This window comes from Cataglyphis hispanica, chromosome 26 (genome assembly GCF_021464435.1).
Source record: "Cataglyphis hispanica isolate Lineage 1 chromosome 26, ULB_Chis1_1.0, whole genome shotgun sequence".
NCBI lineage: Eukaryota > Metazoa > Arthropoda > Insecta > Hymenoptera > Formicidae > Cataglyphis > Cataglyphis hispanica.
The window spans coordinates 742,317-762,561 of NC_065979.1; the positions used below are offsets into that span (position 1 = coordinate 742,317).

The following is a 20,245-nucleotide window of genomic DNA, read 5'->3' on the forward strand; positions in this document are numbered from 1 at the left end:
TCTTTCACGCCTAAATCGGTAAATCTCTTGACCCACTGCCAAGCGCACAATAGAGGCATTAAAAAAGCGGCACTATGGTTACTCGACCTACCGCGGATCTCTTCGCAAAGAAGTATCGCGTCGACCTTTCAATAGTGACGAGGGTCGACAAAGCTTGAAAAATTGTGCCCCGATTGGATGATCCATAGGATTGGAAGTAGATCGCACTAGATGCTCAAATAATAGAGGATAGACTTTATTAAGATATTTTTCTCGCGTGATTTATCCTCTATTTCCTATCTCCCCTTTTATCTTCCATTCTCTTGATATGCTCGATGAGCCAAAAACGTAAATAAAGCTTTTACGAACTGCATTTTGAAATATTAATATAAAAATCTTATATAATTAAAAAAAAATATTTTTATGATATTAAGTGATATTTATATAATTTTCATGGAAAAATATAAGTATTAATAAAAATTAATAATTATATCGTCCAGTTAAATAGTAAAAATTATATAATTTTATATATTTATTGACATATGATTATTCTTTTTTCTGCAAATTGTTCTTTGTCAAGTATTTTACCTCAAAAAGAATTGAAGAGATGATATGCGAGTAAAATCAATATCTTTATATAGAACATTGAATTAAATTCTTTGCTTCTTGTTTCAATATTCGATATTCCTAACACGTTTCTATTCTCGTCAGTTAAAAGTAAAGAAAAATCCTCGAGCAGCCGTATAGAAATCTAACAATAAGTTCAACTCTTGTATTTTTCTTAACGTAGTAGAATGTACATGTGATATATATAAGTATATGATACGAGGACTAATAGGGTCGGTATCTGACTCTGTCGTCATTGTCGTCGTTTTGTCATCGTCGTCGTCAGAAAGACGGAAATGCAAAGCAAAAAAGTTAAGAATAAGAATTCCGAGACAGAAACAAGCTGGCATTTTTAGTACCAGATTAAATATAAAAACTGAAACATTCCAGACGCGCCAAGTCTTCTCTCGTTTTACATTCTTGTATTCGTAAACGTAACCCGTAGATAGTTCGTAAGACGATAATTTTGTACATATATTAATTGGTGGAATAAAACGAAGGCTATATTTACGTGTAGAATAAAAAGCGGAATAAAGGAAAATAAAGACTTGTGTCTTTACACGCGTTATTGACAAAGCATGTCTGTGAGAAATATGTGTTTAGTGTGAGCTTCTATTTTATTTAAGTTAATAGCAAAAGATTGAGTCTTCGATAGTAACAAGTTTTATTTTATGGTCGCTCCGCCAAATGAAAAACTGATTAGGATAAACCGACGGTTAAAATAGATTTTCATGAATTTTAAAGAGAATGGAATATCTCGAAATCTAAGTATCAATATTTTATCATGCACTCAAAGTTATAAACGAAAAATTTTTATATGGGAAAATTCATTCCTTTTTTAATTACTATCGATATCCATTTTACATGTACATCATATTGCCTTTCTAACTTATCGACTAAATCGATTTCGTTACACGATTCGCAAACTGCAACATCTATCGTCTTCCCCTTTCGTTGGCTTGTCGATCCTTTCGAGCTTCCGACATGGTCTATTTGACATGGTAAGTACCAAAATTCGTACGTCACTTGGAAGTTTTCGCTCGTTCTACCGATATGTCTAAACAGTTTAGCCAGCAACGCGCGCACGAGAAACGTCAAGCAAACCAAAACTTTCTGCGGAAACGTGCGAGCTTTCGTAATTGGAGATGGGGAGGAATAAGTGGAGAAGGACTTGCATCTGCCTCTCGATTCTGCATATATCTCACAAAGTAAACTAGTAATGTTCATCTCGGTGGAAATTGTTATGCCCTGTCAGAAACAAGCTGCAAGTGATCTAGGTCCGAGGCAAATCCGAGTTTCGAGATCACCCTAAGAGGATTAGATAAGGGAGAACTGCCCACAACACCACTGTAACACATTGTGTGTGGTTTTTAGGGCATTACAGTGAAAATCGATGCAATCCTCTTTGTTCTACCGTGTTTTCTTAACCATTTATAAGATTAACTTTGATATCATCCTACAAATAAATTCTACATAAAATTTCCATCGTGATATGCAAATAATATGAATCATATTATCTGAAAAAAAAAATCGTTCTTCTTTTCTCGAGTCTCAATATTTTGCAATTAATCTTCGTTATATAATTCTCTCTTTAAATACTCTTTTTTACACAACATTTTATAAAGCAACTAGTCGACTAGTTCAATAGACAGCAATTTGTGCAAAGCAAAATGTGCACGTAGGGTTATTCGTCTACGTGATCGTCGTTCGAGGATAAAATTCAACGCGTCGACACGATTGCAACCAGACAAACGGGAAATAACGAACGCGTTCCGCGTTAACGATGCGACGTTACGCTATTATCCGCAGATCGGAAGGAGAAGTGACCCGATTTCATCGCTGCATCGGACGAGAGTGCAAAAAAAAAAAAAACTCGTAGATATCCGATTAAACTGCAGCTTAATCGCGGACAACGCGATGGCCGGTCAGTAATATTGCGTCTTGCCGATCGTCGCCGATTTTCGTTTCGCAGCGCGTCTCTACTACAATAATCTTCATTTCTGGTATATGTTCCGGAATTGATCGTTGAATCACACGAATTGCGGCTTCAAGATAAGCGATCTCGATTCGCTCTCGACAAGTCAGTTTTGGTCCTGATGCCGACCGAGAAACTGCGATTATATTCCATCGAGAGGATCGAGCTTCGATTTAGCCTGAGAATTAATTGCATCGGGATTCGGCTTTGCATAGCCACCAGTAGCCGTCATCTCTTCACAAAATTCGCCAAGTTTGAGGCCACAATCACGAATATCGAAAGATCTCCATTTACGATGATTTAATGATTCTATCAAAATTTACATCAAGAATGTTTAACAATTTACAGTTTATTTCTTTGTAATAAAATCATAAATGATGATTGCTTGTAATAGAGTAAAAATATAGAAAAAAGAGAGATCCAATTTTTGTACTATAAGTTTTATTTTTTAATAGAAAAAAAATTGAGGGAATATGTATGTGTATGCCTGCGCGTGTATATGTAATAATATTTTAAAATTATTAAAAAATCGATACTGCAGAATACAAATTGAATTCAAATTAATTAAACTATTGTTCATTAAAACTGAAGTCGTGAGAGAGATATTTTACATTGTTGCATTTATTCTTATAGACACACATATATGTGTATATTTATATATAATATATTCTGTTTATTGTTGACTTTTTTCATCTTATCATCAATCTTATTATCAAATCTTCATTTTCGTTAAGAGAGAGAATGATATTTCTTTACACGAGACGCACACAATCTCATGTGGATTAGTAACTTACGTGAACAATGCCACTTTATCAGTTAATGTAACCCGGGAACTACCTGTTCTTGCTCTAAATGACGTTAAGAAACACGCTTCTCGCGCGGACTATATATTATAATAATGTTAGTGCGGGTTATGTTGTTCTTGCATTAGACAATGTGGGAAATGCTATTTCTGAGGATATGACAGGCTAATTTCGCTGTAACTTCTGTTGACAGCCTTCTCGTACCATTCTTTTGAAGCTGGTAAAAGTGAAATAAAGAGAGGCAAGAATGTAAGTTTATTCAACAATTTTCTGCTAATACAAACATTCGTTTAAAAAATTTATTATTTTTCTACTTATTATCTTTCATAAATTTAATAATATTTCTAAAATAATGATGATATAAATTACAAATACAAATAAATATTCAAAATCTGTTAAATAGAATTTATGTATACACAACATGCATACAGAGACAAATTATAATAATTAAAACTTATAAAAAAAATAATATACATGTATTATTCGCTATATGAATAGTTATATTAATTTATTTTTTCAATTTTGTATAATTATTCTACATACGGTATTATGTAAAAAAAGAATAATGTTCCTGAGAATGAAAAAGAGTAGACAATTATAACTATCAACAAGATTTCATAAATTCTTCTTGAAATAAGAATTTCTATCGCTCTATTCGTACAAGAATCTAATAATATTACCTAAACTTTAGCACGAAATCACGCAATCTGCTTTGTGGTTGAATTTATGGACAATATCTGCTATCGATCAGGATTTGTTATCAAACTTCGCGCAATCTGGCAAGCCCGTGCAATCACGAAGCTCAAAGTCATCTTGTATTCCATATTTTTTTTAACATATTTCATATTTGGCGGAAAATGTGGAACTGTAAAATTTTTAATAAAGTCTCTATGAAAATATGGGTGTTATAACGTACTAAATCTAGAAATGAGAGCACATCATAAAGTACGATATCTGTGCATAAAGGACGTGCGCATGAAGAGGAAGTGCGCATATAGGAACGACAAGAGAATGTAGAAATGCCTCTCATGTGTTCTATTTTAATACTGACTTATCTAAGAGCGCGGCATAATAACGCACCTAAAAAAGCGCTATCGTTAAAAGTTCTTGCGAGCCGAGAGCATGCCCGAGGTATCTTTAATTTATGCAGTGCCCGCGTTTCGGGCGTTGCATCGAGAGCGGGAGAGAGACAGAGCGGCCCTCCGCGTTATGGTGGCTTTAACGGAACGAAGTTGAAATTCATTATAAGCAGACATTAATTTTACGCGGATTAATAACGACGCTTCCTTGTCCTTTATCACGAAGGGAACACCGTGAGTCAGCGCCGATGCGACGCTGCTGCGTTTCGTCCTGCTGAGTTTTAATTAATTCGTGCCACGCGCACGTGTTTGTGTAGCCTGTCATTTCGTCGTTGTCTTTCAATTGGCTAAACGAGAGAGAAGAGAAAGAGATGCGATCGACTAAGGATCGCAAAATTATAGGGCAAAAGTCAAATGGCAACTAAATGTCAAATAAATAATATTCTGAATCACTCAACAAAAAATTTTTTTTAATTTTGTGCTTATTTAAAAGCACTAAATTAATATTTAAGATAGTAAATTTAATTGACAAATGAGATATAATAATTAATAAGAAGATGACAATGTACAAAGAATGTTGAGACATAACTATACGTTTTTTTTTTTTTTTTTTGAAAAAAAATTAAAATATTTTTTTTAATCTTATGTGTTCTATTTTATATATTGTTATCTTGTTTTTCAACAAATATACAATTTTATTTTTTTTTTTTATTATAAATATCATATTTAGCATTTAACTATTCAAATTCTTAATAAGATCATTGATTGTCACTTAACTTATTGTCATAAATATCGAGAAACCATTTGGGTCAGCGTCAGATGCATGATCATCTAGTTTGCCTCGGCAAATCGATAAATTATGGCTAGATACAACGATACTGGACCATCATCGCTTTCGGCGACGATAAAATAGGATCGTTTATTTTTGTCGAGTCAAACCAAACGCTTGTTGTTCCTTGGCGAATTTACCGCACTGCGCCATTACTCGGAGGCGAACGAGTTACGATGTCGAATCGATGATACTCGCCTGCGCGTCATCGTTTTCGTGCGATCCGCCCCGAGGCCCCTTGCTTTTCAGAGCTATCGGTCCGTCGTCATGCCGGTTCATCGCGTGCACACGCTTTTTCCCTTCGTGCCCTTTTGTCCGTACCATTTTTTTGCGCAAAGTCATTACCATAGTTACGCCGGAACTCTGTTTCATTTCGAAAATTTCGTTTCACGAGCTTGCTCTGAATTCGCTGATTGGTTTTCTTGTACTTCCTCCCCATTATATTATATTAATATATTAATATGTAATTAAAATGAACAATTTTACACAATTATTTTACATCTCGATATACAGATACTGCTTTATTTATCGAAAGCATTTATATAACAATTATACCGTATGTAGACCGTAAAATATTAGCATTACTTTACTTCCGGGATATTGATGTATCGCCGTTCTTTGTTTTATCTCTCCTGTGTATATAACAGAAAAACGCCCTGAATAATTCACCGACGTTTTCCGCGTGCATAATAGTCACTTTGTCTTTGACTCCCGGCATTCAAGCGCTTCGTCTTTGCCTCCTGCTCGCGCGATCATGTCATCCGGTACAGAAAACAGAATTACTCCTTGTCATTCGCGTTACTAGCAACTAATTGACGAAACAGCTGCATCAGGACTTGCATATACTTGTTTAATATATATATATATATATCAGTTAAAACAATAGCGTTAATTTTCTTCACATTATCGTCAATTTTTTTCCATTTAACGAATTAGCATCTCAAATCTTGAATCTCAATTTTGAATTAAAACAATAGCGTTAATTTTCTTCACATCATCGTCAATTTTTTTTCCATTTAACGAATTAGCATCTCAAATCTTGGATCTCAATTTTGAATATATAAAGTTAAGATATATATTTTTGGAATGTATATATGCATATGCATCCTTTAATAAATCATAGCTACATTAGAGAAATATTTGTCTCGACCTCTTGTATATAACTCGATCGCTGTAAAATTCTCGTTTTTTCTTTGTATAAACTAATAAAAATAAAAAAAAAACATTAGTTCATTTGGAATAAATTTTGCGTCCTTTAATTATGAAGACTTCTATGTTCTGATACATTGCGATCGATAGATTAGTGGAAAATAAAAAATGATCATACTTTTTAAGAGAAAAAATATTATCTTCTGCAATGATGATATTTGATCATAATATGGATAACGTTCGCGATTACTTGTGGGTCTGCAGGAAAGATTTAATTTGAAAGAAATTGCTTCGGACGGTTTCTTAACAAATCGGAAAAAAAACCAGAGGAAAGAAAATCAGTCTAAAGTAGTTCTGTCTGGAATGCAAGAGATTAACGAAGGAATAAGAACGTAATGTAAAAATACACAACGGGTGAGATGGAGGGGTGGGAAGGGGGAGAAGATAACGGAAGAACCGCGTATAAAATTGTCGCGCTCGCGCGACGAGCAATAGGAACCTTTGTCTGGACGACCGCGCGGTGGTTGAAATAAAAAATAATTAGTCGCTTTCAGCTTCTAGGCGATATACCGCAAACTCCTTTGCGCTGGAACGAACGGTTAAGCTTTCCAGCTTGGATAAAGGAGGAATTAACCGTGGAAGTCCTTTATATCCGTTCGTCCTCCCCCTTCCACGCTAAACGCGAGTTCTATTGTAGCTCAGCTTCCACCGTATCTTACCACATTAGATTTCAGCAAATGTTTGCCAATTTATGAAACGTGAGTGCCTCCTTCCCTTTTCCTCCCACATGATAATTAAACGTGATTAATTTTATGAATTTTAGTTGTTAAAGATGGATTAAAATTATTTTTTATGAAAGATGTATTTTGACGAGACAGATCGAAAAAAAAAAAAATAATTTTAATAAATAATTTTAATAAATGGTTTTAATAATCTAATGTAAGTGAACATAATCGAATAATGTAATCAGATAATAATGAAGAATTCAAAATTATAATAATAAAAGATAAATATGATTTAATTACAATATCGATATCCGATAAAATGTTAAAGTATACGCTATACTATAATATTTAGTTTAGCCCGGATAATTTGATTTTCCGAACGCTTATCATTCTGTCACAATAATTTGCCCGAGGACAGGCGGTAAAAGTTATGAGTGCCTCAACGTGCGCGCGGATATACTAGTTTGTTTTAGACTATTCTACTTATCGCGCAAGAGAGCAGCTAACTCTTCGCGGACGTGTGCTCACGTCAAACAAACTTTACACGTATTCCATTTTCCTTCGCCCCCGAATATACTACATAGTTATTCCAATCATCCCAGACCAGAACCGTCTTCAAGCATTTAGCTACCGTAGGCTAACAAAATATGACGTCCTAGCGGAGCGCGAGATAAGCCGCCGACTAAAAGTTTGTACATTAATTCCGCGTAAAGTTCGGCCATTAAATAATAAGTCTCACTAGTGATATATTATTAAATTACTGGTGGAAATATTAGTATGCGACTTACAGACATTCGACCGCGCACGATCCATAATCCTTTTCTAAAATCGCGATGTTTGCAGAATTGGACACGTAACAAAACCACCGATAAAAATACTAGTTTCCTCCTCGCACCTTCCTCTTATGATTAACGCGCTCATAGTCTCAACCAAGCTTACATCGGCAAGTGCAGTTTTACGTTGCAGCGCGATGGTGACATTTGATAATTCACACCATCAATGACAAGTCCATTTCTTTCCGCGGGATCGCGTTTGATTAACACAAACTAGATTGTATCCCAATAAAGAGAAGTACCTGACAATCCTCTTATCTTAAGCCGTACTACCCTGTCCGAGTAGGTTGAGACTCGTATCCTGGTCACGCTACATGTAGCGGATGCGCTCCTTATATATGTATATACACTCGGAATTAAAGTCTCGGAGAAGGTAAGGCCGGGGACACGGTAAGACAATGGCCGGCCGAGCATTATCGTATTCAGATGAGCTTCACGTGACTGGAAGAGCGATGCTCGACACATTAACGTTTTCATTATAACGATACGACGTACCGCTGATGGGGGTCCGCGAGTATAATCTCCGAGTTTAATTGTCGCGCCGGGGACAACAGTCGTGACGCGATACATTTCTCCCCCGTTTTCCTCCCTCGCGCTATTTCAAAAATCTCCGTTCTCTCGGGCACGATTCAGAGCACTACGAAAAGAGTTCACGGCTCTCCCGCGTACACTTTTCGCAGCACTAGATCGCGGTGACTTTTCGAAGGCAAGCCGAGTATTAGCATTTAGCGGAGAGCAGTAAAGGCGATTTTCCACTAATCGTGACAATCTAATTTAAATAAATATATCTCTATAATCATGTTTTTCGTTTAATTTTTTTATTATCAATATAAGCAGCTCATAGTAAATAATAATCTATAAATAATAAAGCCTCTTTACTCTCTACTCTGGCTCTTTTCTGGCTTTCAAGATTTCACTATCTCTGTTCTTCTATTTAGGTCCCTGAAATTTTAAACTAGCTCGCGCGCACAATCGTTGTAATATCGTGAAAACGAGAATAGAAACAAATGCCGATCGTTCGCGTTATTACACGTAGCATAGATATTAACCACAGTGTTTGCATTTCCTTTCGACGCGGATATAAACCGCGTGGGTCGAATATGTATGTTATACTACTTGCAATACTGGTATGATTTTCTCTCTCTCTCTCTCTCTCTCTCTCTCTCTCTCTCTCTCTCTTTAATAACAGACATTTGCGAGAGAAACGCGATATTTGTAGTATTATTTCTCCTTTATTCGTCGCGGAAACGAGCGAATAATTAGACATTCAACCGCAGAAAGTTTAAACTGATGCGACTTTAAATTGATGTCTAGATTCGCGCTTCTCCGCGGATAGAAGCAATAGAATAACAATCTCCATACGATTATTTCATCAGTTTGTCGAAATAATCGCATATATCACGGAAATAAGTTTCTAAAACTCTTCTCATGTAAATTCCATGTTAACATTCCGGATTTTCCGCCGTTTGTTTGAAATAACAAAGAGTCTTCATTAAAAGCTTGCAAGGATATAAAAAATTCAGCAAATAAAATTTCAACTTGTTTCACAACCTCTTTTAAGATGATTAATAATTAACTGTTCGTTAATTTTACTTATTTTCATTTAATAATCTTAATAATAAAATATCTATGTATTAAACAAAGTTTTTAAAAAAGTTTAAGTTTTTAAAAAATTGATTTCTTTTTTAATAATTGCTCTTTTACTCGTTTCACATTATAATTTCAATTTTAAAAATATATTAATAAATTATTTCAAGACTTCAAGATTCCGGCAAAATAAGATGATGCGTTTTTAATTGAATATCAGATTTTTGAAATATAAGATGTAAACAGCATGAAATATATCGCGCGTCAAGAGCGAAAAAAAATTGGTGTTCTTATACAACGATCACAATGCAGACTGAAGCCATATATCACTGATCAATATATGCTGCATCACTATCTGAGAAACTTTCCCTCGCGGTTAAACTACTTCTAAACTCAATATCGCTGTTTCGTTACACGCCGCTAAGATACGTACATGCACGACTGCATACTGGCAGCCGTATTGTCTTGACATTGACGAATTGCCGCACGCTTTGCTCCTCTCGGAATTTAAATGCCACCATCTAAATATTTGAAAACAAAAACTTTTCAGTTGAAAGACTCAGTTGAAAGAGAAAATTCTTCTAATGAAATTGAATTCCAAATATACTTTGTTCATCACGAAACTTCTTACTATTTAAGCTTTATTAATTCTTTCTTAGTCACTTCTTATCAATCCCTTGTTAATTTTTAATCATCATTTTCAATTAATCATGTTTTTGGCAATTAATGGACATTTATAAATCATAAGAGTATTTTACTATTCACGTATTCAAAAAAAAAAAAAAATGTAAAACAATCAGTAAAATATAAAAAAATTTTTTTAAATTTTATTTTATTTTATCTATAAAAAAAATTACGTATTATATATAGTATAATTATTAAGGATAATAGTTATCGTCAGAAGACACGTGTAAGTATTTTTGCAGCAAGGAAAACGATATATAAGAAATCTGTTAATATTCTCAATGAATCGAAAAAATTGACTTAATCAGATCATCTCGCATAATCTCCATTCTCCCTGATTCATCCCCCTCCTTCCCTCCGCCCTTACTAATTATTGCTAGCGGAACATACGAAAAGATAATTGTTGCCCACGACTGGACATACAGTTGTCGGATAAAGTCACCTCGCTTCATTTATGTCTCTTGTATATGTATGCACGCGCATACACACCTACAGTAGTTATGGTGATAAATTTGTCCGGTGATAAGAGTCCCGATTTTTGTCTTTACGACTCCCGGCGGGACCGGGCACGGAATCCGGGGAAAGGGTCACTTCCGGCTCATGGCGTGACTATTTCGCGCCCTCGGTGCTCGCCCGACGTGGACGGTCTAGAAACTATACAGAGCTGTACGTGGACAGAGAAAGGAGGGAAAGGCGGATAGGAAGGTCGATGGCTCTCTCTAGTATAAACCGCACCGGTTATATAACTCACATATATAATGCCATCAGACGCGTTCACCCTCGAGCGCGCGCCTTCTCTTCGTTGTGCTTTCCACGAGGGAGGGAGATGGAATGCTGATTCGGGTGCGTAAAGAGCCCGTTAAAGTCAATGCTATTGTGATGGAGACGGAAGCAGGGAGGTGTTACGCGACGACGGAAACATCGAAGGCGAGGGCGTTCCACCTCCGTTGAGCGAGCCGGTAGTTTTTCGCGTGCTTTATGATTATCGATTCTTTCAGGTGCCCCCGCGACACCCATGCCACTAGTGCGTCGAGACGGCTCGGCGCGGTCGTCACGTGCTAGCTGCTGGTGCGTCCTGTCGCTGACTCAGCCGAAACGCAGCCCGGCATTAATATTAATTACCGCGGCACGAGTGCGCTCGTTGTCGCATGGGTTGGCGTTTTTCGAAAACGCTCGAACGAGCTCGTATAACACGACCGATAATCGCATTTCGTCGTTGCTGCGATCAAAACGCTTTGCAAATTATGTTAAAACCGTGCGCTTTAAGCATATAACAACATTGTGCGATACAAATTTTATAGTTTTACGGAATAAATATATTAGGCCAAGCTATTAAATAATTTCTCTACATTTTTTATAGGGCACAGAGAGATAAGATGTATTGCTAAATTGAGGTCCATTTATATTACATTTATGTTACTTTATGCACTCAAAACAATACGGATATTTCTCACGTACGGAATAACACAAAAGTTGGTTACGCTGAGCACGTTTCATGTGTCATTCTTTCAGACAAGGATAACGCAGCACCTCTCCACTGCAAGAGAAACATTTATGAGAAAAGTAATTGATGAGGAGGTTCGTATTTCCAGCCATAATAGTAGGTTTCGTCGACCGATCAGTTGTTAATGATTATTCCTGCAACAACTACATAAATACTTTAACACTGTTATATTAATAGTGTATCTGGGTGAATGTGTAGGTGTGTGCTTATGATATAATTATATTATATTAATTCAAAAGTGCAAATTTGTTGATTAACGAAGAATAAAAAATAATTATGATATTAAGGTAATAAATGCAAATTTAATTGCAAAAGATTATGAAAACTCAAAATATATTTTAACCGTGAAAAAAGTTGCAATTTTTGCAGAAGACATTAGTCATGTATCTTTAAACTTGCTATGTGAAAGAAAATGCAAACGCAAATAATTTCTTATTTTACGAAAACTGATGTAAAAATTTGCGATGTAATCAACTTACTAACGCCAACATTTCAGTGTTAGAACAAAAAAGAAAGAGAGTATCAAGTGAAATTTCTCGGTATATAATTTTCAAATCTTTTAAAGTTTGTCGGAAAATAATGGTGATGCATTCATGTTTTTTTATTTTTATCGAGAAATGTATATGTGTTTTAATATTTTTCAAAAAATTAGAGAAATATATAAAAATGTCAGTATAGACTATATTTTTTCTTTTATTTTATATAATTTTATATGTAATGATGAATAATGTCTAAAATGCGTCTAATATATATAAATAAATCAATGGAAACTATTGTATTTTCTTTAATATTAATATATTAATAATTATTAAAAATTTCTTTTCTTCTTTTTAAGAAATAGAAAAACTTTAATTTAACTAAAATTTGTACAATTATTTTTTAAATTGTTTTAAAAAAATCAATCAACTTATATTTTTTTAATAAAAAAAATCAAGTTGTGTGCTTAGATCACTTCGCATAAGGACGCCAAGAATGATAAAGTATAACCCTTCCGTTTGCCGTGATAATAGCGAAAAAGAAAGAGAGACGAATAAGAGACAGAAAGAGAAGGAATAAACTGTAAACAATGACCGACTATTTTCAACTGTGTAAACGGACTCTTAAACGCAGTTTCAACGAGAAATAACAAAAATAAAAGCATTAGAAATAGAAAAAGGAAAGCGTTTATTTTCACTGACGATGAAATCTACGAAAGAAATAAGGTTGCGGCGGTTAGCGATGGTAAAAAAGTATTATTTCGTCACAATATAAGTACTATAGCCTCTTTGATGGCACGGGGTAGGAGGAATAAATTAATCGTCACACCAGAAAGTTCCGCGACGGATCTGATAAACTTTGAAAATATGAAATTGGGAACTCTCACGCGATTATAACAAGTTTTATCGAAGCAATCTGTGTGTTTTATATAAGATTATACTTAATATTTATTATAATATTTTAGAATTAAGTGCCTAACGTATTTTTAATTTAACATTAAATATATATTTATATAGATATAGATATATATCGCACAATAAGATCATGTTAATCACTGGAATCAATAGAAGCAGCTTAATGAACATAAACCATGGAAAATGTAAGCAAATATTTATTAAGCATTTCGTTTATTGATAATTCAAGTCATATATTGTAATTTGGAGATACTTCAGTATCCTTATCCAAACATATCTTTTCCCATTATTTATGAAGAGGGTTCACAGGATTAATGTGGGCTTTTTTATCGTCTCCTCGGCGTTTTAATATTTTTTAAAGTCCGAATCGTTAGGGAGAATGTATCACAAAACAACCATTATAAAGAGGCGATTTAAAAGCCCGAAACCTACGAGCTATCTCCCCTGAGAATTCGCATTCGCCAGATTACATTCCTCGGTACGTGCAGCTGAGAAGATTCGAATTCTCGTGGCTGTTTCCTTAAATTGGCGATTTCAGGTGATTTGTGGAGGGTGTCGCGTGTACCATGAAAACACGGCGGAGGTTCCTTGTAAAATCCGGAAAGCCACGGTCCACCGATCACCATGGCGCTTAAGATGGGCACCCTCCGACCATGTAATGTTATTGTGACGACGACAATACAATCATGTGGAAAATAGTAAAAACGCTTCGCGTGTCTAAAATAAAAGGAAGAGAAAAACATCGTTGGTTGCGTGATTAAGTTTCGCGCCTGTCAAAGAAGGGCGATATTACATTGTCGTGTGAGTCGAGATCGTACTTTTGCTGTAGAGCCGCACGACTTTTCGAGTGCTTTCAACTATGAGAGAGGACAAGTTTTCGAGTGCTTTCGTGCAACGTTCTACTGCGTCACTGATCGCTCATACAGGATATCACCAAGCAACGTTGTTCAATACATTTGAATATTTAATGAAGGATCATGTGGTAAATTAGCACATATTGCTCGATGCTTATGAGAACGGCTATATTGGTAATATCGCGTTTATCATTGATAATACAGAGATATACTATACGTTTGTGATAATCCTTAGTCCGACTTCCGATAAATCAATTCTCTATTAATTTTAAAGTAAATCTTAATATTATGTATGTGTGTGTGTGTGTGTGTGTGTGTGTGTGTGTGTGAATTTAGAAAACATACAAAATATTAAAAAAATATAATTTTGAAATTATTATTGCATTTTACGTAAAATTTAATTTTTATTAATATTTCTCATAAAGAATATATATTTATCAATTTATGATCGTCACTTTTAATATAATATAATTTATAGATTAATTGATAACATATACGCACACATGTAACAAAAACGTAGACTAAACAAGAGAATTGCAACGAATGTGTATGTTTTATATTCGTACTAGAATACTATAAACGCACGCTACGCGCGCGCCATTTTGTATGTGTATGTGTATATAATTACATATTTTGTATGTTATGTGTGTATAATTACTTACGTATTAATTCTAGTTTCCTATTTTTGCAAAATAAATTAATTAAAAATTACACACTCAATTAATATTTAAATTATCAAATGTGTGGCTCAGTTATGACGAAGCTTTTATTGATATAAAGTAATGTTTAGTGCATTGTCGAGATAACCAATCAGTATCGCGAAAAAAAAAGGTAACAATATTATCAGTATTTTAATATGTCTTTTTTAAAAATGGATTTTGTATAAAAGTTGTGTGCGCGCGTTTATATAAATTCCATTATCAATAATATTTAATAATACCGTAATTAATGCGAAACAAATAGTTTCTATATTCGACTTTTTAAAGTTCTCAACTTAAACTCTTATCTAAATTGATAACAGGTGAAAAGAATTGCGGTTACGGATAGTAATGCTAATGAGAACATATGTATTTTCTAACACAGAATTTTAGTTTCACAAATTTTAAACTACGTTATAAATACTATTATACATTATTCGATTGATGATATGAACATTGATCGATCAGTGAATAAGCATACTTTAACAGCTTATTGTAATCATCTATTATAACAATCTACAAATTTCAATTTATGCTCGTATCCTCATTGTTATTGTAATTAATATCAATATCATTTTCAATCTGTTATAGTAATATGTAATATATCACATGTTTGCTATTGTTATCATCATTGTCATATTATTTATCTTAATATTATTATAGAAAGTATATAGAAAAACAGGATTAAATGTGTGTCATATTGTTTATAAAAATGTCGTAGTTTCTAATTAAAAAAGGATGTTATTCGCAGACTTTAATATCGTGAAATGGAGAAATATCTTATAATTTAAATAAATGTAAATCTATAAAATTTAGATTTAAATAAATGTAAAATCTATAAAATTTTATTTTCCTATAACTCTGCAATTACATATATATGTTCTCCGTTAGCATTACTGAATAATCTTCTTTTATATATAATGTTTTACCTTCGTCTATTCTGGACTATGGCCAGATTTTATCCTTTACACATTTCTGTTTGGCATCAGTAATAGCTTTCATGTTATTTCTCTTACTTGTACCTGTCTTAATAAAGATTGGTGATTGCGCTTCATAAATTTTAGCAATAGTATTCTCGTATTTTGTAAAAATAATTTTAGTTGAAAAATAACAAGTAAATGAAGCATTTCTAGAGGTAAATTTTTGCAGCGAAAAGATAGCACGTCGTGTGCCGTATGCCAGCTCTCATGAAATATGAAATTTCTCGCATCCGTTGCAAATCACGGAACACCCCTAAAAATTCAGTGAAACGTTACAGGAATGCCAGACAAAAGTGGTTCTTTGAAAACGGGTTTCTGTCTCGTTACATAATGTGAATTCTTCCCGTTACGAAACATGGGAAAACGAGTCGCAAATTAGACGTTAATGCGAAATATATATATATATAACGACCAAAAGCGTGCGACAATAAAGCGCAAAAATAATCAAGGGGGAAAAATGAATCGACTTTTTCGGCGTATTTAATTCATTATTTATTTTATTCTCTTATGCTCAATGAGCATTATATGTATATGTATAACACTCGTGAGATAACTTTGAATTCAACGAGTGGCAGTTTGCTCCTGCTGTTGTATCATTAATATTTAACGATCTGACAATTTGCAGAAATTTGGCAGATATGTGTTGTGAGAGAATTGCGTAAAAGCGCCTATCGCGTGACAGATGTAGTTTTACGCAAGCGGGACAATGCTTTTTGTCATCCGGCCCGGTAATTAGACGCATATGTAACAATTTTCATGGAAATTAAATACAGCTACGTGAGAGAGAGAGAGAGAGAGAGAGAGAGAGAGAGAGAGAGAGAGAGAGAGAGAGAGAGAGAGAGAGAGATACGCCAAAGTCGGATGCAGCATAGATAACTAAGGACCAGCTAGAGCTCCCGTTTATATCCTGTTACGAGTAATTATACGAAGGGTTTAAAGTATGTTCCCGCGTGTTCTGTTCGGCCGTAGATTTAAATTTGTCTGGTGCATTGTACAGTGGGCAAAAAGTGTTATGCCGTTGCCGCGACTAGGAAAAATAAGAACGCGTGAAATTTACATTTTATGTATCATGCTTTTGCACTCTCGGCCATCTTTTCCAACATTACGCTTTTCTCGTCGTTGCGGTCTCCGCACTGGGAAATATTATTCCTAATTACACCGGGATACGAATATATATGTAACGCGAGACCGCTTTGCACGCCAACTTAGCTTCCGGCGAATCGTTGCTTATGTGAAAAAATAAAACACATCTCTTGAGAATTATATTTGCAGAGGCAACTCTAATTGATTCTAATTAAGCATGTATGTATCTAAAAAATATGTAGTTCAATTTTTTGTGTAGAATATATAAAATAAATAAAAGTAGAATTGAGTAAAGATATTAAAAATAAAAATTACGTAACTTATCTTTAGTCAGAAAGTTTCTACGTAAAATAAATTTTTTTATTATTTACTTTAACTTAGACAAGTTTATAAAAGCGTTCTCCTACATATATTTTACTGCGGAGATGTCTTGCAATCGATAGATAATTAATTCAAGTGGCACAATTTGAAATTGACACAACCAGAAATTCGATCGAGACTGCACGATCTGATTTAATTAAGCCACGTGAATTCGCGATACGTTTATTAGTGTGGCGAGATGTAGGGAATCGTGTAATCGAGTTTGTGTGAAAGAAATTCAAGTGTATCTTATACACGACGCACCGAAAAATTTAAATGACAAACGGAAATGCTTTTGGTCGCAATCAGAATGAAAATCTGTACAAAGTCTGCGACTAGAAAAACGAGACGAAATTAATTCGCGCTGGCCGAGTCGGTTTAAAAAAACACAGACGCTGCAGTAGCCGCGACGAGAGGTAAGGATTTGTCGCGAAAAGCGTAAATTATTTTCCTGCCGAGACAAACGAAATTGCTCCGAAATTCATGGAAAAGTCGGGCTGCCACTGGCCCGTAAGTTCGTCGATTTATTTCTTCGTCGGGTACAATTTGCGACGTGAAGGCTATTATCCTCCTCCCCCTCCCCCCTCCCTCCCTCCCTCGCCCTTTCCGAAAGCGGTCCGGAATATATACAATTGTGGCGATAACGCTAGGAATACATTTACCGGACTAATTCAGAGCTTCGCCAGCGCTTTTACGTACGTCTTGCCGCGCGAAGGAATGCGGTCGAAAGAAAGTAGAGAAATTAATTGGAAACGCGAGAGTGTATGCCGGGGGATAGAAAAAAAAAACGAGGAGAAGAAACGAGACTCGAGAATTTAGCCAGAGTCAGCCAGTTACGTTTTAACAAGATACATGCACGTTCCGCCGGTTCGACCGAAACTCGACCGGAATTTTCCGCATCGCGGTAACGGAAACGCAGAAGACGAATCGCGAATAGACTCGGTCAGCACGCTTATCTCAATGAAATAAACTAAATTTGTATCTTGACATATGTATCTTTTAACAAGGGAGGACTCGTTAAGGAGTATGTGTATTGGATTTAAAATGAGCTCTATATAAATGAGCTTAATGGCAATCATTTCCTGTGGAATTATAAATTCTCATCAGAGGATTAAATATATTTTTCCTCCCGATATACAAGAAATAATACACGTAGCGTGAAATGAACGGTTTACTTACTGCGGGGGACTCGGACATGTATAATAAAGAGATGTTTCGTTATCGCGTGCGCGAATTGTTTTCTCGTTAATCGCTTCCTTTCTTAGCAAGATTATACTCTTCGTGTAATACATATATCGCGCAACATTAGTGCAACTTACTTGGCAAACAACGTAATGGAAAATATAATCCGGGGGGGAGGAGTAAAGCCTCCACAATCCCAACCGAAACGAAAGTACCTTCGCGAACACGGGATCATCGAGTTTCGTTTTGCCTGTCTCTCTCTCTCTCTCTCTCTCTCTCTCTCCTCTCTCGCCTCCTTCTCTCATTCACTCATCCTTTCTGCTGATCCCGAACGCGGGTGGAAAATTACACGATCCAGGGCCATAGAAAAACGGGAACTCGATTTACATACCTCGGTGGACCGAGGAATCGCACGCGGATCAAATTACCAGGATGGGGTCGGCGAATGAGCGGGCGAGCGAGCTTAATTAAGCGCGTGCGCTCGCGCGCGCGAATTGCGCGAGCGACACCGCTCGCGTGATGCACACTTCGTTAAATTTTATTCGTCGTAATTGTACGACCGCGTCCCGCCGTGCACGCTGACGGTGTCACCTTTAATTACATCGTCTGTCCTGACGGCGACGTTGCGTCGAAACGGCGGATTTCTGTTTTCCGACAGATAGACGCGACGAGAGACGAGCGCGCTGAAAATCGCGGAGAGAAAGAAACAAGAAAAAGAAATAACGGTATCCGATTGTGAAATCAGGCACACGACTGTGAAGTAGATGGAGCGAGCTTAATACTCTTGTCCTGCGGTTCTTCAGTCGGACGTGCTCGTTAGTCAGATGTTAATGAGCATAATCTTCATTAGACCGTTTTATATCCTATGTCGGTCAGTTTGCGAAAAGCGAATATAAAGTTTTGCAATAATGTCGTATACGTATGTAATATAGGTCTGTTTAGGCAGGATTTATTTTACCATCATTTATCGATATTATTTTTTGCAGACTGTTACTATATGATAAATGCTAACTATTTTCAAAAAATCACAAATCGTCTCCGTAATCGATCAGCAATTTTAAATCAGTTAGATAACGTTAATGGAATTTATTGCCGATCGATATTTGTCAATTTATTTTAAAATTGTAATGTAATGCGGACTAAAATGATTCTGCACAATGATCTGAAAATAATATTCAACGGTACGCCGAGTGAATGTCGCAAATCAAGCTACAACTACTTTTTTATATATACATTTCTGTGTCTTCATGTATCAGCTTTATCGAATCAATTAAAAAACGACAGTTTTTGGAAAAGATATTTTAATTATACGTTAATGTCAATCTAGACATTAAGTACCGAAAAAGAACGCACAGGGATACGCAAAAAAAAAAAAAAAAAATGTAATTTAAACTCGCTCGAGCAATATCCGCGGACAGTTCGGCTTTGTTATTTGTTTTTGTGGGGGAACCATTAAAAAAAAAAGCGTGTGAGCAAGCGCAAATTGTTTTAAATTGAGTTCTAACAAATTCACCGATAATTTTGTATTCCGTTACACCCTTTTAAACCCGTCACTTTGTTTCGCCATTAACGTCGTTTCGCGTGACAACGTTATGACATTTCGTTTCCCGCGGAATTGAAAATTACTACCGCACGAGCGCCGGGCTTAAACGGTCCCGGCATTGCACCCTGAATACTTTATGTAATGTCAATTATTTGATCGTGGATTGGCATGCGTATCGATTTTGTCGATTAAAGCGCCGAGGTGAGCTCGATCCCGCGATTTCAAAGCCGCGCCCGGCCACGTTTATAATGCGACACGAAATACCGTACTTTCCAGTCGTGTTCGATGAAAATGAACGTCTTGGATTGCTCCACGATCGCGGAATTTTTGCGGTCTCGAATCTTATAGCTTTACGGGAAAAATTCAAGGATGTAAGGAGGTAGCAGAGTAGGAAGGAGCGA

The 20,245-nt window shown here is 35.6% G+C and overlaps 1 protein-coding gene across 3 annotated transcripts in view; it reads right to left on the reverse strand.

Annotated features, from left to right (window-relative positions):
* Window positions 1–20,245, reverse strand: part of LOC126858604 (basal cell adhesion molecule-like) — an 84,346-nt gene that overhangs the window by 47,818 nt on the left and 16,283 nt on the right. The gene's annotated exons all lie outside the window — the stretch shown is intronic.